Source organism: Coregonus lavaretus (assembly GCF_964263955.1).
Source record: "Coregonus lavaretus genome assembly, chromosome: 14".
NCBI lineage: Eukaryota > Metazoa > Chordata > Actinopteri > Salmoniformes > Salmonidae > Coregonus > Coregonus lavaretus.
Window position 1 is genome coordinate 30323994 of NC_140001.1, and position 24000 is coordinate 30347993.

General features: G+C 47.2%; 1 pseudogene across 1 annotated transcript in view; it reads right to left on the bottom strand.

Annotated features, from left to right (window-relative positions):
- LOC311141825 (SET-binding protein-like) overlaps positions 1 to 24000 on the bottom strand; it is a 45327-nt pseudogene that overhangs the window by 5865 nt on the left and 15462 nt on the right. The window contains exons 3-5 of the transcript in view: positions 7671 to 10138; positions 7184 to 7388; positions 2911 to 3976 (exon numbers count right to left, since the gene is read on the bottom strand). The product of the transcript in view is annotated as an SET-binding protein-like (transcript). The remainder of the gene's footprint in view (positions 1 to 2910; positions 3977 to 7183; positions 7389 to 7670; positions 10139 to 24000) is intronic.

The following is a 24000-nucleotide window of genomic DNA, read 5'->3' on the forward strand; positions in this document are numbered from 1 at the left end:
CTCTCTCCATCCTCCCTGCTCTCTCCCTCTCTCCATCCTCCCTGCTCTCTCCCTCTCTCTATCCTCCCTGCTCTCTCCCCCTCTCTATCCTCCCTGCTCTCTCCTCTCTCTATCCTCCCTGCTCTCTCTCCTCCCTGCTCTCTCCCTCTCTATCCTCCCTGCTCTCTCCCTCTCTATCCTCCCTGCTCTCTCCCTCTCTATCCTCCCTGCTCTCTCCCTCTCTATCCTCCCTGCTCTCTCCCTCTCTATCCTCCCTGCTCTCTCCCTCTCTATCCTCCCTGCTCTCTCCCTCTCTATCCTCCCTGCTCTCTCCCTCTCTATCCTCCCTGCTCTCTCCTTCTCTATCCTCCCTGCTCTCTCCCTCTCTCTATCCTCCTGCTCTCTCCCTCTCTCTATCCTCCCTGCTCTCTCCCTCTCTCTATCCTCCCTGCTCTCTCCCTCTCTCTATCCTCCCTGCTCTCTATCCTCCCTGCTCTCTCCCTCTCTCTATCCTCCCTGCTCTCGCCATCCTCCTCTCCCTCTCTCGCTCTTATATTCACTGTGGTTCTTCAGTATCTCTGGGTTTTCCTCAGAAGTGTTCTAAGATATGACAATGTAACAGTACTAACACAGTCCTAACTAACAATTAATGTGCTAGATAGACCAATATAAATGTGAATAGTATAATATTACTTGAAAGACAACAGGAAGTATGACACAAATTCATTCATAATCTGTCCATCATCGGTATTCCAAGCTATCAAATGCTTGCTGATGATTTCAAAAGACAAACTGTTTACTCCTGACTCTAAAATTGTAAACTTGCCCAAAGGTTTTGAGATCTTCATCATATTATGATCATGATTGAGTGTTTATAGATATGAAAGATGTGATGAGAATAAAGCATTTAGTGTCCGTATAATAAAGCCTCCTGTCCATAGCCTCTCTTCTACTGAGACAAAGAGTCATTAGTCTAATACACTAAGCACTGAGTAGCAGCAATTTATGAGGTGCGGACACACAGACACACACACGTACACACACACTAAGTAGCAGAAATGTATGAGCTGCATATATGCATCATAAAAATTATGACCTTCAGCAGTTCTTCAGTGTCTATAGCTCTGTGGCTGATCTGATCTGAGGGCAGTTCTGTTTTGTGTCCTTCACCCTATTGGTTAAGATTTGGCTATGGTAAGCTGATCCTAGATCTGTGTTTAAGGTACACTGCTATCCAGAGCATTCAGCCAACTGCAGGAGGAAGGATTCTATTGTGTGTTTGTGTTTGTGTGTGTGTGTGTGTGTGTGTGTGTGTGTGTGTGTGTGTGTGTGTGTGTGTGTGTGTGTGTGTGTGTGTGTGCGTGCATGTGTGTGTGTGTGTGCGTGTGCGTGTGTGTGCACGCGCAGAGAACATCACTCTCATTAACTCTGCAAAAAGGATGACCTGCTTTTATACAAATGATTTTGTGAGATTGCTGTCAGCTGCAGTGGAACCTGCTGATTAGTGGGAGCACAAACACACACAGTTCAAATCAGGTTCAGATAAACACCCAATCACAGGGAGGAAATTATCTAGGAACACATTCAATCACACAAGAGTGGAGAATAATATGAATTTTAGATCAGAGTGTGTGTGTGTGTGTGTGTATGCCAGAGAGTGTAAGTGCACGTGTGTGTGTTTTAATTGGGCTCGGGCTGGCCTGTGGAGCATAGCAGTAAGTCATGCTGGTAGAGTGAGAAGAGAGGGAGGAGAGAGAGGGAGTGAAGAGAGGAGAGAGGAGAGAGAGGAGAGAGAGGGAGTGAAGAGAGGAGAGAGAGGGAGGAGAGAGTGAAGAGAGGAGAGAGAGGGAGGAGAGAGGAGAGAGAGGAGAGTGAGGAGAGAGAGGGAGTGAAAAGAGGAGAGAGAGGGAGGAGAGAGAGGAGAGAGAGGAGAGTGAGGAGAGAGAGGGAGTGAAGAGAGGGAGTGAAGAGAGGAGAGAGGGAGTGAAGAGAGGGAGTGAAGAGAGGAGCGAGGGAGTGAAGAGAGGAGAGAGGGAGGAGAGAGAGGGAGACAGGGGAGAGAGTATAGTAGAGGGGAGAGTGTAGTGAGAGAGAGGGAGTAGAGGTGAAAAGATAGGGTACAGGGAGAGGAGAGAGTGACGTGAGGGAATAGAGAAAAATAAGGGGTATAACCTGTCTAGAGCAGAAGGAGAGATGGAGGAAGGGAGAGAGAAAAAGGGGGGAAAAAAGGGGGATTAGGGCGAGGGGGTAGTGTGTGTGAGTCAACCCCCGCAGGTCCCCCGGGTAGGGGGATGTAATCTAAGTGAGCCCCTGGCTTCTCTCCCCCTCCACTGGACTAGGCCCCACTCATTAAAGCCCTGGCTGGTGGCCAGCTCTGTTAACACAGCCACTGCCTTTTACTGCCTGTCTGGAGAATATAAATCACAACCTGAGAATCATATATCTCTGGGACCAACCATTGGCAGGCTGGGAGGAATGGATGGAGGGAGGGAGAGATTGGTGAATTATAGTCCTTTCCAGCCATGCGTTTCATTCTCTCTCGCTCTGGCCAGATGTGCTCGCTGCACTCAGAATACAGAATGTACCAAAAACACATTTGTTCAGTATTTAGTGTTTTAGGAGCTGACTGCCTCGTTGTCTGCTATAGGCTTACACATGTTCACCTGTCTGCTCTGAAAACTGGGAAGAAATCTTATATGCTATCCATATCATATATATACCGTTTATGTCAAAAAAAAAGTATTACATTAAAATTATGAAGAAGAAGGAATTACTGATGTTGTTTTCACTATAGGGACTGGAATTAATACATGCAGTGCATCGGTACAAAAATATATTTGGAGCTAAATCTGAACAATCAGATATCTGGAGAGAGTGGGGCTGTATTATAACATGGTAATAAGCCTGTGACTGTCAGTAATAAGTCGTTACCTGTTAGAGTGGGGCTGGCATTGTGGAACGACTCTTCTGTTTCCTGGCTCTTCTCTTTCCTGGCATTGTGGAATGACATCACCCCTTCCTCTCCGAACACTGCTAAACCTCTCCTTCTGCCGCGCCCACTGCCCTCCTCCCGCAATCTGAAAAGGTCAGAGGTCATCTCTGGCCGCTGTGATTGGCTGCTGTAGCTGCTCAGGAAGCTGCTCATTGGCTGTCCGGGCATACGTGGGCGGAACTGGACATGGTCCATGGAGATAGAAGAGAGAGGGTCCGACTCAAACATCGCTCCTCTGGACTCCCCTCTAGAGCCTCGCCCACCCCCCCTTTGCTTCTCCTGACGCTTCGGATTGTTCATCTCCCGCCTGTCAGTCAACAGGTTGAGCAGCCCATTGGTCTTGGCACCACTGAAGAGCCCGCCCAGCTCCTGTCTGTCATGGGGTGAGAGGAGGGGGGTCTCTTCCTTGTGCTTGTGTTTGTGCTTGTGTTTCCTCTTGTGGAGCCTCACCCCTCCAAGACCTCCACCACCATCACCGCCCAGGGATCCCAGTCCTTCTCCCCGACCAGAGGAACCCTGTAGTGGGCCGCTAGACGTCCGTAGCTTGGCTCCGGCCTGGAGCTTGGAGTGACCCCCAGAGTGGAACTTAGGAGGGGGGACGGCAGGCCTCATGAAGTGGGAGGGTGGTGAAGGGCCGTGGGGATGGTGGGGCAGGTAGAGGGGGGGTGCTGGGGGGTAGTAGCCCAGGCTCAGAGGCGGGGCGTAAGGCATGGCATACGGTGCATAGTAGTTCCCCCCTGCAAGTGGATACCCAAACCCCTGGACAAAAGGCAGCTTGGACGTGATTGGCTCACTGGCTTTGGCGGGCCGGCCGCGCCTCCTCTTGGCCTTGAGCTCGGCGGTCCTGCGCAAGTAAGGGGCGGGGTCACAGGGGTAGGGGTCGTAGGTCAGGGGGTAGTAGTGGTGGTGGAAATTGAGGCGGAAGATGGAGGGGTAGGGGTGCTGGGGGTAGCAGGAGGCGTACCGTCGGTGAGACACATGTAGCTGCTGCAGCTTCACCACCACCTGGCAGAGGAGAGGAGGAGGCCACATCAGTACTGGATCATTTAATACAGTCATATTAAATCAGTACTGGATAATAGGCTTAGGCAGTATACCGTATACCGTGGTATTTGGAAATAGCCATGTGATGGTTTTACAATAGCGTCAATACCGTCTAAACTATTTATTTGAAGTTTTTCAATACATTTTAATATTTGTAGCTATTTCTTAAGTAAATACCTGCAGTCAACTTGTGCAATATGTTAGGAAATAAAGCAGATCGCGTTCTTCATTTCACTTGTCACATTATTTTACATTATGAAGCTTACCATAGTTCTCCAGAACAGTTGAGCCAGTGACATGTTTGATTGTTTGTAAATAGCACAACTGGAGAAAGCAGGAGCAGGTGAGTCCAGCTGTGTATTGACATGGGTCGCGTTTTATATTGAAAGCCAACAGTGTTTTTTTGCTTCAAGAGTAATCAGTGGCATGCAACTACAGTGAGGGAAAAAAGTATTTGATCCCCTGCTGATTTTGTACGTTTGCCCACTGACAAAGACATGATCAGTCTATAATTTTAATGGTAGGTTTATTTGAACAGTGAGAGACAGAATAACAAGAAAAAATCCAGAAAAACGCATGTCAAAAATGTTATAAATTGATTTGCATTTTAATGAGGGAAATAAGTATTTGACCCCTCTGCAAAACATGACTTAGTACTTGGTGGCAAAACCCTTGTTCGCAATCACAGAGGTCAGACGTTTTGCACACATCTCAGGAGTGATTTTGTTCCACTCCTCTTTGCAGATCTTCTCCAAGTCATTAAGGTTTCTAGGCTGACGTTTGGCAACTCAAACCTTCAGCTCCCTCCACAGATTTTCTATGGGATTAAGGTCTGGAGACTGGCTAGGCCACTCCAGGACCTTAATGTGCTTCTTCTTGAGCCACTCCTTTGTTGCCTTGGCAGTGTGTTTTGGGTCATTGTCATGCTGGAATACCCATCCACGACCCATTTTCAATACCCTGGCTGAGGGAAGGAGGTTCTCACCCAAGATTTGACGGTACATGGCCCCGTCCATCGTCCCTTTGATGCAGTGAAGTTGTCCTGTCCCCTTAGCAGAAAAACACCCCCAAAGCATAATGTTTCCACCTCTATGTTTGACGGTGGGGGTGGTGTTCTTGGGGTCATAGGCAGCATTCCTCCTCCTCCAAACACGGCGAGTTGAGTTGATGCCAAAGAGCTCTATTTTGGTCTCATCTGACCACAACACTTTCACCCAGTTCTCCTCTGAACCATTCTGATGTTCATTGGCAAACTTCAGATGCACCTTGGAGAGCTCTTTGGTCTTGGCCATGGTGGAGAGTTTGGAATCTGATTGATTGATTGCGTCTGTGGACAGGTGTATTTTATACAGGTAACAAACTGAGATTAGGAGCACTCCCTTTAAGAGAGTGTGCTCCTAATCTCAGCTCGTTACCTGTATAAAAGACACCTGGGAGCCAGAAATCTTTTTGATTGAGAGGGGGTCAAATACTTATTTCCCTCATTAAATTGCAAATCAATTTATAAAATTTTTGACATGTGTTTTTCTGGATTTTGTTGTTGTTATTCTGTCTCTCACTGTTCAAATAAACCTACCATTAAAATTATAGACTGATCATTTCTTTGTCAGTGGGCAAACGTACAAAATCAGCAGGGAATCAAATACTTTTTTTCCCTCACTGTATAGTTTTACTTCACAGAAAATACATTAGTGCAACACATTCGGCAGAAAATAGCTTCATTTTCTTTAGATGACAACAGAAGTGGTAGCCACACATTTGTAAATTAGCTTACAATGAAAAAGCAAGGTATTTTTTGCAAAAACGATACATGGCTATCATATTTATAATGTTTATCATAGAAAGAATGTAGCCAGCTACATTTCCTAATGTTTTGCTTAAAGTTAATCTTGCATTTTACCAGAGAAAAGTAAGTTGGCTACACCGAGAAATGTCCTGGAGAAAAGTAGTTACACATCAGAGTGCTGTCTGCTAATAGAATGCCCGTTTGTGAATTCTTATCCGAGTGGAGAAGTGCAACAGAAGCATAAAATTAGTCTGATGCCGAGCAGAAATTACAATAAGAAGCATTTTAGATCTGAGTTTACAAAACGCAGATATTTCTTATGCGTTGTATATTTTTTTCTGTATGATAACTGCAGAATTCTGCATTAACGCAACCCCTTAGTTTAACTTGCTAGTTATCTAAGTAAGTGGCTGAATTAATAAAGAGATGGTGCATCATATAATGTGAGCTTTCTTTTGAGAAATATTTACAGCTGCCTGCTATCTTGATTTCCTTGTGTTTTTTCTCCTCTCCGTTCTCGGCCCATCTGCTCCTTCCCCCCCTTCTTCGAGTAGAGCAGGCAGGCCCGTTGCCCTAGCGACTCCAGACACCACACAGACACAGCGTGTACACATGCTGCTCCAGAGCCAGTACTGTTCTTCCTTCAGACAAGCATGCCTCAAAACTTTGTTCATTTGCACAATGTCTCTCGTTCACATTCGCTTGTAAATGTCCAAACTCACCAAAAATGACATTCGGTAGCTACCTATATATGTATAACTTTATGAGCTGGATTGCCTGTCTTTTCCCCCCACCAAAAAAAATCTGTTTGCGCTCGTTAGCATATTTAGCTAGCAGCCTCCATGGAAATGTGCTATTACTTGTGCCAATTTTATTAACATTCTGGTACCTACTACCATACCCCGTTTAAGACACTTAAATATTTTGTCTTGCCCATTAACTCTCTGAATAGCACACATACACAATCCATGTCTCAATTGTCTCAAGGCTTAAAAATCTTCCCCTTCATCTACACTGATTGAAGTGAAATTAACATGTGACATCAATAAGGGATCATAGCTTTCACCTGGATTCACCTGGTCAGTCTATGTTATGGAAAGAGTTCCTAATGTTTTGTCCACTCAGTGTATAATACCAGAGGAGACTTGTGGGCCTATATAGAAATATATGAAGATGGGCTCATTGTAATGGCTGGAATGAAATGAATGGAAAGATATCAAACACATCAAACACATGGGGTTTCAATTTGTTCTATTCCAGACATCACAATGAACCCTTCCTCTAAAATCTCTGTGACATAATATACAATAAGTCTAGTGGTAACTTCATCCTACTCCTACACTAAGTTTGATGAGATTTTAATAGGAAGTTTGATTTGATACCTCTTCTAGCTCAGACAGGAAGTGCAGGTGGTCTCGGCTCTGCAGGCACTTCCTCTTCCTGCGGTGTTTCTGCTTCTTCTCCTGCTGGGACAGGAAGTTGTCCACCACTGCCGCCTGCCGCACACAGCGACCCCTACTGCCGCGACTGGATGCCTCCAGAACTGCAGCCTCCGCAGCCTCAAACCCACACAGGTCAAATGAGTATCTGCAACACACAACATAAACCTGTCAACTGGATGTACAATGTTGCTATTGTGGTTTCAACCAAACCCCTGGGCAACATCGACTAACTAACTACCTACCTACCTACCTAACTAACTAACACACTCACTAACTCATTCACTTACTACTAACTAATGAACATACTAATGCATTCACTTACTCACTCACTACTAACTAACTAACTAACTAACACACTCATGCATGCACGTACTCACGCACTCAGTCACTCAGTCACTCACTCACTCACTCATAGAGAGATAGATACCTGCGTCGTGCGTTAGTTCCCTTCTCTGTCTGGTCAGAGGTGCTGTTGTTGTCCGTTCCTATGCCGCTGTCGCTGGGAATGGTCTCCTCGCTGTGTGATTCGCTGATGGGTGACAGCGTCACCTCCTTGACGGACGCTGCCCCCTCAGATAGGTGGGACGGGGAGTTGGCCAGGAGGCGCGGGGGAGACAGCTTCCAGCCGGCCCCCAGTAGCCCCCTGCCTGGGGGTTTAGAGGGCAGGGTACTGATGGGCTGCAGGCTGGGCATGGTGGCGTCAGAGTAGGTGCCGCGAGGGCCGGGGGGGCACAGAGAGGATAGGGTGTGACTGGGTCTGAGGAGGAGGGTAGTGGAGCTGGGAGGGAGGGTGGAAGGCACTAGGAGGCTGTTGTACAGGCTGGACATGGGGACAGGCAAAAGAGGCTTGGCCCCGCCTCTGTGGGGAAGGGTTTGGGTGTCGGAGCGTGGCTTCCTCCCTCTCTTCTTCCCGATATAGATGGTTCCTCTCTTACTGACGTTGATCTGCTTCCCCAGATGCGCCTCAATGGTAGAGGCCATGGCCGTCATGGTGGAAGAGACGGGAGCCGAGGCGGACTTCAGCGCCAGGCTGCCATGTTGGCTGGAGCCTGATAGGATCTCATTCAGGATGCTCTGCACATTCCCCAGCTTCAGCCTCTTCACCGACCTGACATGGCCACTCTCACTGCGCTTCAGTTTCAACCCATTAGCATTGGGGCTAGTGGAACCAGATGCGATTTGGGCTAGTGTGGTTAGCGCGTGAGTCTTCTTCCTGCGGCTGAGCCCCGCGGGGCTGTCCCGGGCCAGAGGGCTCAGGGGGGAGGTGGAAGTACCCTCATGGATGGTTTCCACAGTGAGCAGGGGTTGTTTTTTGGGACGGCCTCGTTTGCGCTTGGCGGGGGTGTGGACAGTCAGACTGTCTGTGTTGGTGTACAGAGGGCTGGAGGGGGTGATGGGGAATGCAGAGGGGGGCTCAGACATGGCTGTCAGGGGACTGTGGCCACTCTCCCTCTGGATCAGGCTGGGGGAGCTTCGGGACTTGAGGTAGGACCACCGGTCCTTGGTCTTGGGGGGTCTGGGGTAAGGGCTGGGTTTTGGGCTGGTGTTGGGGTTAGGGTTAAGGCTGGGGCATAGGTTGGGCGGTCTAGGGTTAGGGTTGAGGCTGGATCTTGGACTAGGGATATGGTTGAGGTTAGGGCTAGGCAGTCTGGGGTTAGGGTCAGGGTGTTTGTGGGAGTCTGTGGATGATCTAGGACGGCCAACTGGGTTTTTCCTCACCCGGCTCTGGATCATGGCTGATTCCATGTCGGCCCCACTCATCCCCCTCTCTGTTCTCTCTCCTCTCTCTGTTCTCTCTCCTCTCCCTGTTCTCTCTCCTCTCCCTGTTCTCTCTCCTCTCCCTGTTCTCTCTCCTTTGTCTCCTCTCGCTGTTCTCTCTTCCTTCTCTGCTCTTTCTCCTTTCTCCCCATTCTCTCCTCTGTCCCCGTCTGCCTCTGGCTGGCTACCCTCCCCACCCCGACCTGACCTAGACTCACTCCTGTATGAGTCCATCTTGTGACCTTTCATTTTGTGGGACACTTTGGGCTCCGGAGGCCCTGATTCATTCCTCTCTGTGATGTCAGTGCCCTGCTGCTGCTCCGATTGGTCCTCCTGGGTGAGTGACTCCTGGAGAGACCGCCTCCTCCTCCTCTTCCTCCCTTTTCCCTCCTCCATCAGCACAGGAGCACCAAGCGTTGGCATCTCCCTCTCCATCTCCTCCTCCTCCTCTCCTGTCCTCCCTATGCTCTCCTTCTCTTCTCTCTCCAACTCAGGGGTCTCCTCCCTCCTGTACTTCTGCCTTTCATCTGGAACTATTGGACTCTCCGCATCTTTCTCTGCCCTCCTCCCCAATGGCAGCTCTGCATTGTGGGTATTACCCTGAGTCCTCTGGGGGTCCTTCCTGCCGTACTTCCTCTTGATGTTTCCAAACAGCTGCTCACTGACCTCCTGTAAGCCCCGCCCTCTGGAGAGAGAGGTCAGGTTTAGAATGCTAGCGTCCGTTACTACGGGCAACACGGGATCAGGGCTCAGGTGTCGATGGGGGGAGGGGCTATAAGAGCGAGGGGAGGGGCTTCCTGGGACGCTCTTCATTGGAGGCTTGAGGAAGGAAGGGGCCAGGTCAGAGAGAGGGCTCCTATTGGCTCCCGCTGGTTCTCTGCTAGGCTCAGCATGCACTGGATTGGCTGGAGATGCGGAGGGAGGCGTGGCCCAGGCTGGACTGTGTGTATGTTGGTGTGTGAGTTTTGGTGGCTGTGTGTGTTGCTGTTGGGGTTGGTGTGTGAGTGTGTGTGGGGGCAGTGGTGTGGTGTGTAGGATAGAGGGCTTGGGCTGGTGTTTGGGGGGGGTGACATCCCCCAGTAGTTGCAGTAGCCCCCCCTCTCTAGGTTCTGCTGCTCTGAAGGGTCTCTCATAGGTCTGAAGAGAGAAACATAAAGAAGACAGAGATCAGGACTCATACTATTGGAACATACAGTACAGCTGGTCTTTATGGAGCAACATCAACATACAGTAGGGGACAACAGCTTATATTCAAGTCTACTATGAACTGTCTGTTGGTAGTTAAAGGGATAGTTTATCCAAAATCGATATTTGGGTAAAATTACCCTTATCTGGAGTTAGCATCGTCAGATTTAATCAGTGGTTCCAGACAAACGGATGTTAGCAAAGCTGCACTGCAAACCAAAACTTCCTCAAAAACACTTCAAACTAAGTTTGGTATCATTGATACTCGTGAAGAACCTGTCCATGTTTTCCTCACTGCGAGACTGTTGTTATTTTTCCAATAAAATTATAATTTTCAAATGCTCTTATATTTCCTATGTTTACCGGTCTGGAAAGCGATCCACGTTGAAGTGCCTTCACCAGGCGGATGGCGCCATCACTGGAAGACACATAGAGATGCTGTGTGCTGTGGCTACATGAGGAAATAGCTCCAGTTCTGAGTAACCAAATTCCAGCAATTATTTCAGCAGTATTCACGTAAAAAATCCCTTCTAACTCCACCAACTACCGAACTTAGTTTGAAGTCTTTTTGAGGAAGTTGAGGTTTGCAGTGCAGCTTTGCTAACATCGGTTCTCCTGGAACCACTCATGAAATCTGACGATGCTAACTACAGGCTGTAGCCAGAAGTAAATAATGGATTATTGTGGATTCTGTCACCATGGGCCTTCAGACAACTCAAGTTAAGGGTAATTTGACCCAAATATAGATTTTGGATGAACTATCTCTTTAAGCATTCAAAACTATATTGAACACACGCTGTTTACAGAGCAATTCAATTCCTGTGGTAAAGACATTCAGTGCTGAGAGAGAGATCATTATCTTCAAATCAGTCAGCGAAGGATGTCTGAATAACTGAATCCCTAACTCCTTGTTGTTTAAACATGAATACAGTACACACAGTAGTCCAAACACTGTGGTGTGTACCACTAGACACACAGTAACAGAATCTAAAGGGGCTGACATGTAAAGCAGCGAATGTGTGTGTGTGTCTGTGATTTTGTCTATTAGCAGGCTCAGCCTATGATGCAAGGACGTGCCCAATGTGCTGAGCTACAGAGAGATGAAGCTAACCACATCTTTGCTTCTCAGCCGGTACAAGCACGCACCAGGGTTTCCGTTAGGAAAATGTGGCGCCGGACAACGTGACCGGGAAGATTTAAATTTACTGACCATTTGTTAAATTAATGGACCCAAATGTAAAAACACCATTCTAAACAGCGCACATGTTCCATATGTGACAGAGATGAAAATCTCCATTAGAAACTTAGAAAGAGGGGGAATCTAAAGATGCAACGACTAGCATGGGTTGCTAATATGACTAGGATTGTACCTTTGGCTTCTGGACAACGAAAGAAAGTTGATATGAAAACCAATAGAATAGGAGAGAAATGGTTTCAATGACATATGAGGAAGTCTTTATAAAATAATTGCCTCCACGTTTCAATGGTCGGATTTTCCCTAGACTACTTTGAAGCAAGGTAAGACATACAGTAGCTCATAATAAGAAGTAAAACATTCAGGTTTCAAACAATTAAGTATCATTTTTCAAAATGCATACTGCCTCCAGCTCACATTGCAAAGTGGCGGGTGACGCGCTGATAGCCTGCCTACTGTTGCCTATGCACTTGAATGGTGAATGGGAGATGCGCTTCAATTACCAGTTGAGAAATAAAAATAGTAGCTCTTCTTAATCATGGCCATCAAAACAGTTTTTAACACGCGATACACGCGATTGTATTTAGAATTGTTGCGCAATGAAAGCACATTTCACTCCAGCATCAACAGCTGAGGATCTGCAGCAGCAGCTCTAGCGCTGAGATGATATTCCGCTCATAATAGGCTCTGTAAGCTGTGTGATAAATAAGATACATGACGACTAACAAAAATACACACGCGGCAATTTAATTCCACTAAATTATGCAGATTCACCTATAGACCGATAAGCATGACGTGCCAGTGAAACCAGAGCCTGTGACAGCTATTTTACGGGATGCATCTCTGCTCAGTGGTTGCAGGGAACAAAGCATAACAGCCAAACACAGTCACATCTCCTCTACCACTGCGTCTCTCTCTCTCTACTACCATCCCATCAGTAGTCAGTGAGTGAGACTCATTCTGCTTCTCTCCTCAGCAGGTTGTTTATCTGCAGAGCACAGGCTGTACACACACACACACACACACACACACACATACACACAAAGATACACAGGCTGCACACACACACACCCACACACACAAAGATACAAAGGCTGCACACACACACACGAAGATACACAGGCTGCACACACACAAAGATACACAGGCTGCACACACACACACACAAAGATACACAGGCTGCACACACACACACACAAAGATACAGGCTGCACACACACACCCACACACACAAAGATACACAGGCTGCACACACACACGAAGATACACAGGCTGCACACACACACACACAAAGATACACAGGCTGCACACACACACACACAAAGATACACAGGCTGCACACACACACACACAAAGATACACAGGCTGCACACACACACACACACACACACAAATATACACAGGCTGCACACACACAAAGATACACAGGCTGCACACACACACCCACAAAGATGCACAGGCTGCACACGCGAAGATACACAGGCTGCACACACACACACACGAAGATACACAGGCTGCACACACACACACGAAGATACACAGCTGCACACACACACACACACACACACAAAAAGATACACAGGCTGCACACACACACACAAAAAGATACACAGGCTGCACACACACACACACGAAGATACACAGGCTGCACACACACACACACACACACACACACACACACACAAAGATACACAGCTGCACACACACACAAAGATACACAGGCTGCACACACACACGAAGATACACAGGTACACACACACACGAAGATACACAGGTACACACACACACACAGTTTCATGCACAGGGACACACAGGGCGGTTTATCTGCAGAGTACAGGCCATCATTCACAGGATGCTCTGAGATAAGTCTGGAAAGATAACTTTGTGTGTGTGTGTAAGGTGATAGCGTGTCTGTATCAGGTGCCAGTCATTCTAACTCAAATGACCCGGATATCTGAGAATGGACAGGCAGCTTAGAATACCTTTTTTGCCAATACCCTCTCTATTACAGGGCCACACAGCTCATTCATCCCCCCTCCCCCCCCCCCTCAACTATTCCCCAGGTCATTGCTGTAAATTAAAATGTGTTCTCAGTCAACTTACCTGGTAAAATATGGGTAAAATAAAAAAAGAACACATAGTCAATAGTACCAAATATAACTAAAAGAAACATGTGCTTTTAATCTAACATCAGAGAGAATTTCCCACCCTCTCACTCACTCCCCCTCTCTCTATGAGCTCACTCACTCCCCCTCTCTCTATGAGCTGTGACATTAGTCCCTCTAACCACAAAGTCACCACAGAGATAATAAAGGAAGGATGCATGGCCACTTCCCCTTGTCTGGTTGAAGCTGGATGGTTTCTTGGCACTTGTTCAGCTTTTTGTTCTGCCTCCTCTACTCTCTTGCTCTTGTTCTGTCTTTCTCTCCATCCTCTCTCTCCCCCACCCCTCCTCCTTTTCTCCGTACTACCCACTATCTCTATTTTACCACTATTATGTCAGTCCCATAGTTCCTCCGGCTCAGTGTCGTGTGAGTACCGGTAGCTGACAACAGGGGGTGTGAGTACCGCTAGCTGACAACAGGGGGTGTGAGTACCGCTAGCTGACAGCAGGGGGTGTGAGTACCGCTAGCTGACAGCAGGGGGTGTGAGTACCGCTAGCTGACAGCAGGGGGTGTGAGAACCGCTAGCTGACAGCAGGGGGTGTGAGTACCACTAGCTGACAGCAGGGGGTGTGAGTACCACTAGCTGACAGCAGGGGGTGTGAGTAACACTAGCAGACAGCAGGGGGTGTGAGTACCACTAGCTGACAGCAGGGGGTGTGAGTACCGCTAGCTGACAGCAGAGGGTGTGAGTACCGCTAGAGCAGGGGGTGTGAGTACCGCTAGCTGACAGCAGGGGGTGTGAGTACCACTAGCTGACAGCAGGGGGTGGCAGGCAGGGAGCTGCAATAGAGGGACTAACCCTGAGCCAGCCCAACACTGACATCTCAAATCCACCCCTAGCCCCTAACTTTGTGTACCAAATCAGAAATATGGTGACAATTCCACATATAGTCTATAAGAGGGCAAGGTAGAGCTACTACCATATTGCTTATTGCTACCATATACTAGTACCATATTAATACATTACCATATTGCATACCCATCCAATGCCTCCAGATCTACAGAAGTGTCTATAGGGCAGGGTTAGCAGACAGTTCATGAGGCACTCTGACTGATCATAATGGAATTGATCCTGTCTGTAGACACTTACCAGGATGGAGCACAATCCCAGGGCACATACTGTATGTACTGCTTATTTCTGTTGTCAAAAGGCCTTCAGTCAGTCTACTCATATGAGTGTTGAGTCAGATGAAGAGTCACACACACACACACACAGAGAACTTGATGAGTCACAGTGACCTTTACTGCCACAGAGGAGTGAGTCACACGTTACCCATAGAGCTCCGCTTTGACCCTGAGTGTTACATCATCAGTGGCAGGGCCTCTCTCGCTCTGTGTGTGTGTGTGTGTGTGTGTGTCTGACACTGTTACACAATCCCAAACCGACCCCTACCTCCTAGGCAGTGTAGATATGAAAGAGACAACAGGCTAGGGGTGGATAAGGGGCTTGGTTTGTGACTAAATAAGAGACCAACAGTGTTGTTATCTAAACCAGGAAGTGACACCTCTGACCTGGAAGAGGAAGTAGTAGTTAGTGATTAGTGCTGATCCACAGGGTCTGAACTCTGACCTCTAGGGATAACACACACACACACACAGAGAGAGAGAGAGAAAAAGAGAGAGACATAGATAGACACACAGTGCATTCAGAAAGTATTCAGACCCCTCAACTTTTTCCACATTTTGTTACGTTACAGCCTTTTTCTAAAATTGACTAAATTGTTTTTTCCCCCTCATCAATCTACACACAATACCCCATAATAATGACAAACCAAAAACTGGTTTTAAGAAAGTTTTGCAACTAGATTACAAATAAAACTGAAATATCACATTTACATAAGTATTCAGACTCTTTAGTACTTTGTTGAAGCACCTTTGGCAGCGATTAGAGCCTCGAGTCTTCTTGGGTATGACGCTACAAGCTTGGCACACCTGTATTTGGGGAGCTTCTCCCATTTTTCTCAGCACATCCTCTCAAGCTCTGTCAGGTTGGATGGGGAGCGTCGCTGCACAGCTATTTTCAGGTCTCTCCAGAGATGTTAGATCGGGTTCAAGTCCGGGCTCTGGCTGGGCCACTCAAGGACATTCAGAGACTTGTCCCGAAGCCACTCCTGCATTGTCTTGGCTGTGTGCTTAGGGTCATTGTCCTGTTGGAAGGTGAACCTTCACCCCAGTCTGAGGTCCAGAGCAGATTTTCATCAAGGATCTCTCTGTACTTTGCTCCATTCATCTTTCGTCTCCCAGTCCCTGCCGCTGAAAAACATCCCCACAGCATGATGCTGCCACCACCATGCTTCACCGTAGGGATGGTACCAGGTTTCCTCCAGACGTGACGCTTGGCATTCAGGCCAAAGAGTTCAATCTTGGTTTCATCAGACCAGAGAATCTTGTTTCTCATGGTCTGAGGGTCCTATAGGTGCCTTTTGGCAAACTCCAAGCGGGCTGTCATGTGCCTTTTACTGAGGAGTGGCTTCCGTCTGGCCACTCTACCATAAAGGCCTGATTGGTGGAGTGCTGCAGAGATGGTTGTCCTTCTGGAAGGTTCTCCCATCTCCACAGATTAACTCTGGAGCTCTTTCAGAGTGACCATCGGGTTCTTGGTCACCTCCCTGATTGTGCAGTTTGGCCGGGAGGCTAGCTCTAGGAAGAGTCTTGGTGGTTCCAAACTTCTTCCATTTAAGAATGATGGAGGCCACTGTGTTCTTGGGGACCTTCAATGCTGCAGAAATGTTTTGGTACCCTTCCCCAGATCTGTGCCTCGACGCAATCCTGTCTGAACTCTATGGACAATTCCTTCGACCTCATTGCTTGGTTTTTGCTCTGACATGCACTGTCAACTGTGAGACCTTATATAAATCATGTCCAATCAATTCAATTTACCACAGGTGTACTCCAATCAAGTTGTATAAACATCTCAAGGATGATCAATGGAAACATGATGCACCTTAGCTCAATTTTGAGGCTCATAGCAAAGGGTCTGAATACTTAGTAAATAAGGTATTTATTTGCAAACATTTCTAAAAACCTGTTTTTCCTTGTCATTATGGGGTATTGTGTGTAGATTGATGAGGAACATTTTTTTATTTAATCATTTTTAGAATAAGGCTGTAACGTAACAAAATGTGGAAAAAGTCAAGGGGTCTGAATACTTTCCAAATGCACTGTATGTCTGGTGCAGAGAAACAAGAGGGAGCCATGACAAAACAAGTTTTGATCAGTCATGGACATAATGTGCTGAAAACAAATTGGTTCCCTATTTAAAAAGAAGATGGAAAACAAGCTATGAAGGAAAAATACTGGAGTTTTGGTGCAGGTACAGCTAACTAGCGCAAAAATAATATTGTGATATTGTCAAAACGATGCGATATATCGTAACGAATTATATCCCGATATGTAACTGCATCGATTTTTATCCCCCATCACTATACAACAGTCAAACTAGTAGTTGCAGTTTAAAAGGTAAAAAACAACAACTGTGGTGCACATTAATGTTATAAACTTATCGTTCTATTTATCATTACCGCATCAATTCAGGCAATTTATGGCGATGTGGATTTTGTTCCATATGACCCAGCTCTAAGACACACCCCCTCTGCCCTTAAACGACAACAGAACAGACCTGCCAATCAGTGAGGTCAGTTTGGTGTTCCCCCTGCTGATGGTTGTGGAGGTAAAGATTATCCTAGATCAGTTCCTGTGGTCAACAACAAACACACTCTGCAGACAGCAGTATAAGAGAGGTACTGGACTGAACAGAATACTGAGGTTTTACTGGTGAGAGTGCTAAGAAGAAAACAGATGTGAACTGGTACTCCTGCACACCAAGTATATTTGCAAATTCAACATTAGACCCTGCCCATATCCTCTCTCTGTTTCATTGTCTCTTTCTGGAGAAACTCAAACTCCAGCTTGGAGGGAATCAGAATACTTATTTCAGAACATTATTTCAGAACACTAACACTGCCCCACCCAAATCTGTCTCTCACACACACACACACACACACACACACACACAGCCCTTCAAATGTTGTTTTTGCAGCCTTTTATTTGGCGGTGTGCCTGGTGGTTAGAGTGTTTCATTTTCCCTGTAAAGAACTGGGCAGCTGTCCAGAGACAGACAAAGAGAGAGGGAGGGGGGAGAAGGAGGGAGAGAGAGAGAGAGAGAGAAGGGGGAGGGGAAGGTTTTGGTAAAAGAATGAGAGAGCAGGGGACGGGAGGGAGAGGGGAACAGCATAAAAAAAGAGAAAGCAGAGCCCAGACCCTCTTATTATCAGTTCCCTCCTAAATGGAGTGATTGATATTATCACATGAGCAGTGAACACACAGGCTCTCTCTCCCTCCTTCCCTCCTTTGACACCACGATATTTGCCCTCGTGCCCCCCTCTCCTATCTCATCCCTCCTTTTCATTCTCTGTTCTGAAGAGGACCATTCTCCCCCTGTGGGAACCATGCTCTGAGACACACACACACACCCTCTCCTCCTGGTAGCTCCATTCAGAGTGGTGGTTCTCTGTGATCTCTGTGTCTGACAGCCACACACACACACACACACACAAACACACACACACACACACACACACACACACACACACACACACAGAGAGAGAGACAGCTCCTCAGCAAACAAACACCATGAATACTAACACGCCTTTGTGTCCGCCGCACTTAAAGCGGAGGAGAGGGAGGGGGAAGAGAGGGAGGGGGAAGAGAGGGAGGGGGAAGAGAGGGAGGGGGAGGAGAGGGAGGAGGAAGAGAGGGAGGGGGAAGAGAGGGAGGGGAGGAGAGAAAGAGAGGGAAAAAGCAGAGGGAGAAAAGAGGAGCTGTAATAGTGTTGATCTTGTGGCTACTCTCACAGACCCCTTCCCCTCATCCCCCTCTCTCTCTCTCATTTTCTCCTTCTTCCCACCAGTTCTCCAGGGAATAAAGACCTCCATTCATCCGCCTGAGGAGAAACACAGCGGGGGGAGGAGGGAGAGGAGGGCAGGCATTGGGAGGCTCAAGGTGGGACAGTCTGTGGAACTCGCTCTGTGTGTGTGCGCGCAAGCATGTGTGTGTGTGTATATGTGTGAGTGTGCGCATTTGTGTGCATCTTAGTTCAATGACGATGTAAACAAGATATTTAAACCAGTTCAAACAGTGTCCAATAAAATAAACCATCCCTTCCCACAGAGCTTGAGAGAGTTCTACGATCCATTACTTCTTTAAGGCAACCATGGATATAATACTCAGTGTTTCAGAAAAAATTACAAAGCTACACAAGGCTTCCTGATACATTTAAAGATGTAATGCTTACAATGTGAGTGATATCAACAGCCTGTGATTGTCTCAACCAAAGTGTGTAATGACATCAGGATTGAGAGGGTCCACTGCAGAAAGACAGTCACATTTACATGCTATACAAAGCATACTTCTAATGCCTGTCATTACCATTATTGACAGTTTGTGTGTGTGTGTGTGTGTGTTGTGTGTGCGTGTGCACGGCCACACACATGTACCTTTATGTCAGTATGTGTATGCATTTATATGTGTGTCTAATCCGTGTCATTAGCATTATGTTGTGTGTGTGTGTGTGGTGAATGGCTTTAAGAGCATCATTTTAGAAATGTAATTACAGTGATTATGTGCTTATTGTTCATCTCATGTAGTGGTAGTGTGATACTCAGCCAGGGCAGATGCACTTCCCAAAGACAATGTCCCACACACACAAGCTCTGCTTATATGAAAGCATGAGATCACATGTTAACAGTTATCCCAGGTTATTCACTAAAGAGGACCAACGCTCCCAAAACATATAAAACACACAACATTCCCTCCAATGCATCCCCGTACTCTGTGAACAGGACCTAATAGGATGGCTCCAGTACAACAGGAAGCAATGCCAAGCTGCTTCAGACCCTGAGGGATGAGGACTTCCTGTGTGGAATGATGGGTAATTTAGGACAGGAGGGTCAAACCAAACATCTTTCTATCAGTGTCATTCCTCCATGTCTACCCTCTGTCCCTAGGTGACCTGATAACCCTATAAGAGGAAACACACACACAAATACACGCGCACACACACAAAGATGGAAAAAGGGCAGAGAGAGACTCTCTCTCTCTCTCTCTCTCTCTCTCTCTCTCTCTCTCTCTCTCTCTCTCTCTCTCTCTCTCTCTCTCTCTCTCTCTCTCTCTCTCTCTCTCTCCTCTCTCTCTCTTCTCTCTCTCTCTCTCTCTCTCTCTCTCTCTCTCTCTCTCTCTCTCTCTCTCTCTCTCTCTCTCTCTCTCTCTCTCTCTCTCTCTCTCTCATTTCTGAACACAGGACAGGTTTTTTGTGTGTGTGTGTCCATGTGCTTCCACCTGGGTTATCATTCTGTCATAGAGCCATAGATCCACAAACATACACTGAGCTGTGTGTGGACCACTACAGAAACCCTTGTGACTGTAGTCATAAAAACAGCTGTTTGTTTGTCCTAAGACAGACTAACTGACAGAAATGAATGATGAAAAGAAAGAGTGAGGAACGAAAGAAGAGAGGAACGTACAGTAAATAAAAGAGAGAGATGGAATGAGAGAGGGTGAGATAGAGGGGGGAGGGAAAAGCAGCAGTATGGGGACAGGTTCAAGGGCTGATAGGGCAGTGTTGAAAGGAGATCGTCCCACCACATACACACACACACCCTCTTGACAGGCGGGCTCTAGCAGACAGCTGATGGGAGATCTCATTTCACTGACAAACACACTTACGCTTCAAGTGAGACACAGTGAAAGTCAATACTCTTCCCCTCCGCCTCCCCCTCCTCCTCTTTCCATGTCTCCCCTCTCCCTGCCTCCCCCTCAATCCCCCTCCCTGCCTCCCATGTCTCCACTCTCCTTCCCCACACCTCCCCTGCCACTCCAGTGGAGACACGATACCCAGTCACACCACCACCCTAACACTCGCTAATCAACCCAGTCTCTGTGTTGTAGGAAGCCTTACCCACACCTAATTGTCTCTGTGTTGTAGGAAGCCTTACCCACACCTAATTGTCTCTGTGTTGTAGGAAGCCTTACCCACACCTAACTGTCTCTGTGTTGTAAGTGTCAAAACAATACTACTGTACCAACTACTGTTGGGCTGTGGTTTCCATAGTGACGCTGCATCAGCCTCTGAAAGGTCAGAGGTGAGGGGTCACCATACAGCAGAGACAATATGTTAGGGGGCTAGACATTCACATTCTGTCCCCAGAATACACACACACACTGTGAATAGCGCTTGGATGGCACAGTGGGAATGTGTGAGGTGGGATAGTGCTACTACGGCAGGGCCAGCATGTTGCTGTGATCATAGAGCCACCCGGAGCTCCCATAGCCCAGCCGGAATGTAACAACACTGTCATCTGAGGATCTCGTGTCTGCTTAGTCCCTCTGACACACACACACACACACACACACACACTCTTGCGCAGCTAACCTTGTGGGGACATACAATTCAGTCCCATTCAAAATCCTATTTTCCCTAACCCATACCCTAACCCTAACCCAAAAACCTCATCTTAACCCTAACCCTAGCTCCTAACCCTAACACTAATTCTAACCTTAGACCATGGTGCTTGCCTACGGAGCTGTGAGGGGAACGGCACCTCCTTACCTTCAGGCTCTGATCAGACCCTACACCCAAACGAGGGCACTACGTTCATCCACCTCTGGCCTGCTAGCCCCACTACCTCTACAGAAGCACAGTTCCCGCTCAGCCCAGTCAAAGCTATTTGCTGCTCTGGCACCCCAATGGTGGAACAAGCTCCCCCACGACGCCAGGACAGCGGAGTCACTGACCACCTTCCGGAGACACTTGAAACCCTACCTCTAAGGAATACCTGGAATAGTATAAAATTAATCCTTCTACTCCCCCACCCCCCCATAAACAAAAAAGTGGTTGTCCCACTGGCTATCATAAGTTGAATGCACCAATTTGTAAGTCGCTCTGGATAAGAGCCTCTGCTAAATGATGTAAATGTAAATAGCATTTGACCTTGTGGGGACCAACAAAATGTCCCCAACAGACTAAAGTTCTCTCCACCCTGACCCCCTCAGAAGGTCAGGCAGGGCCAGAGTTAACCTTGCCTCTCTGTCTCTGTGCAGCCAGCCTACCAGTTTGTGTGTATGTGTGTGTGTCTCTCTCTCTCACTGGAAGTGACCTTGCAGAGTCATTCTTTCCATTTGAGGTGTTACACTGCAGCACAAGCAGATAGGATTATTATTAGGAAGCAGCAGAGCTTGTGTGTAACTGTGTGTGTGTGTGTGTGTGTGTGTGTGTACAGTCTGTTTTGACCATTTTGCACGGTAATACATCCCCTCAGGTTTTTTTGTGTGTGTGTGTGCGCATGTGTGTGTGTGTGTGTGTGTGTGTGTGTCTGAGGTAGTGGGGGGCAGAGTATGTGAGTGGAGTTGAGCGGTCGGAAGTCCCGCTCATCACTCATGGAGCGGTGCTTTCTGGCGCTCCACATCCTTCCCAACCGCTCCGCTAAAAACCGCATCGCGCTCACAGGAAAAAACCTGCCGCGCCGAATTCGCTCCATTCATTAAAATCACAATTTAACCAACACCCATCTATTTTTGTGACTACCTGGACCTACCATTTGGTTTTGAAGTATTGAAACCAAACCATTTAATTTGAATGAAAAGTATTTTAATAAACATGAAAAGGTGAATGTAAGAAGCGCTCATCATTTCAAATAGGCTACATGTCATATTAAACAGCATATAAACACTCTAAATAGGTCAGGAGCCAGACAGGTAGTCTAAGAAGGAATGAAACATAATTATTTAGGCTATATTATTAGCCTATTGTTTCAATTATTTCAAGGCTATAGCCTACAAAGAAATACATTGTGAAGCATTTGCGAGTGCGACACTAAACTGGCAGGAACGTTAAGCGCTCAGCATTTAAACAACATTTCGTTGTATTAAATAATTATAATCTAGATCAATTAAAACGAAAAATGCCTTATTAGGCTCAGTCTACAGTACCTTTGAATTAATTTAGGAAACATGAGTTTGGCCAGAGTCTGTGGCTTCAGGCTCATGCCTGGTGCCTGGAGAGCAGGCCAGCAGTGGAGAATATCCTCTCCACACTTGAAGAGCCACTGGGGATGCTAAACACCCTTCGGGTCATTCTTGCCAGGCTGGGCAGCGATGCAGAGTTGTATTTTAAATTGTTTTATTAGGTAGGCCTAAAGGTTTTTAGGCAAAATAACCCTATCAAAACGGAAAGCTCCTTGAAAGTGGGAATACAGTGCATTCAGAAAGTATTCAGACCCCTTCACTTTTTCCACATTTTGTTACGTTACAACCTTATTCTAGAATGGATTAAAAAAAAAAATAATCCTCATCAATATACACACAATATCCCATATTAACAAAGCAAAAACAGGTTTTTAGAAATGTTTTTGGGTATGACGCTACAAGCTTGGCACACCTGTACTTGGGGAGTTTCTCCCATTCTTCTCTGCAGATCCTCTCAAGCTCTGCCAGGTTGGATGGGGAGCGTCGCTGCACAGCTATTTTCATGTCTCTCCAGAGATGTTCGATCGGGTTCAAGTCCGGGCTCTGGCTGGGCCACTCAAGGACATTCAGTGACTTGTCCCGAAGCTACTCCTGCGTTGTATTGGCTGTGTGCTTAGGGTCGTTGTCCTGTTGGACGGTGAACGTTCGCCCCAGTCTGAGGTCCTGAGCGCTCTGGAGCAGGTTTTCATCGAGGATCTCTCTGTACTTTGCTTCCTTCATCTTTCCCTCGATCCTGACTAGTCTCCCAGTCCCTGCCGCTGAAAAACATCCCCACAGCATGATGCTGCCACCACCATGCTTCACCATCAAATCAAATCAAATTTTATTGGTCACATGCGCCGAATACAACAGGTGCAGACATTACAGTGAAATGCTTACTTACAGCCCTTAACCAACAGTGCATTTATTTTAAAAATAAAACAACAACAAAAAAAAAGTGTTGAGAAAAAAAAGAGCAGAAGTAAAATAAAGTGACAGTAGGGAGGCTATATATACAGGGGGGTACCGTTGCAGAGTCAATGTGCGGGGGCACCGGCTAGTTGAGGTAGTTGAGGTAATATGTACATGTGGGTAGAGTTAAAGTGACTATGCATAATACTTAACAGAGTAGCAGCAGCGTAAAAAGGATGGGGTGGGGGGGCAGTGCAAATAGTCCGGGTAGCCATGATTAGCTGTTCAGGAGTCTTATGGCTTGGGGGTAGAAGCTGTTGAGAAGTCTTTTGGACCTAGACTTGGCACTCCGGTACCGCTTGCCGTGCGGTAGCAGAGAGAACAGTCTATGACTAGGGTGGCTGGAGTCTTTGACAATTTTGAGGGCCTTCCTCTGACACCGCCTGGTATAGAGGTCCTGGATGGCAGGAAGCTTTGCCCCAGTGATGTACTGGGCCGTACGCACTACCCTCTGTAGTGCCTTGCGGTCGGAGGCCAAGCAG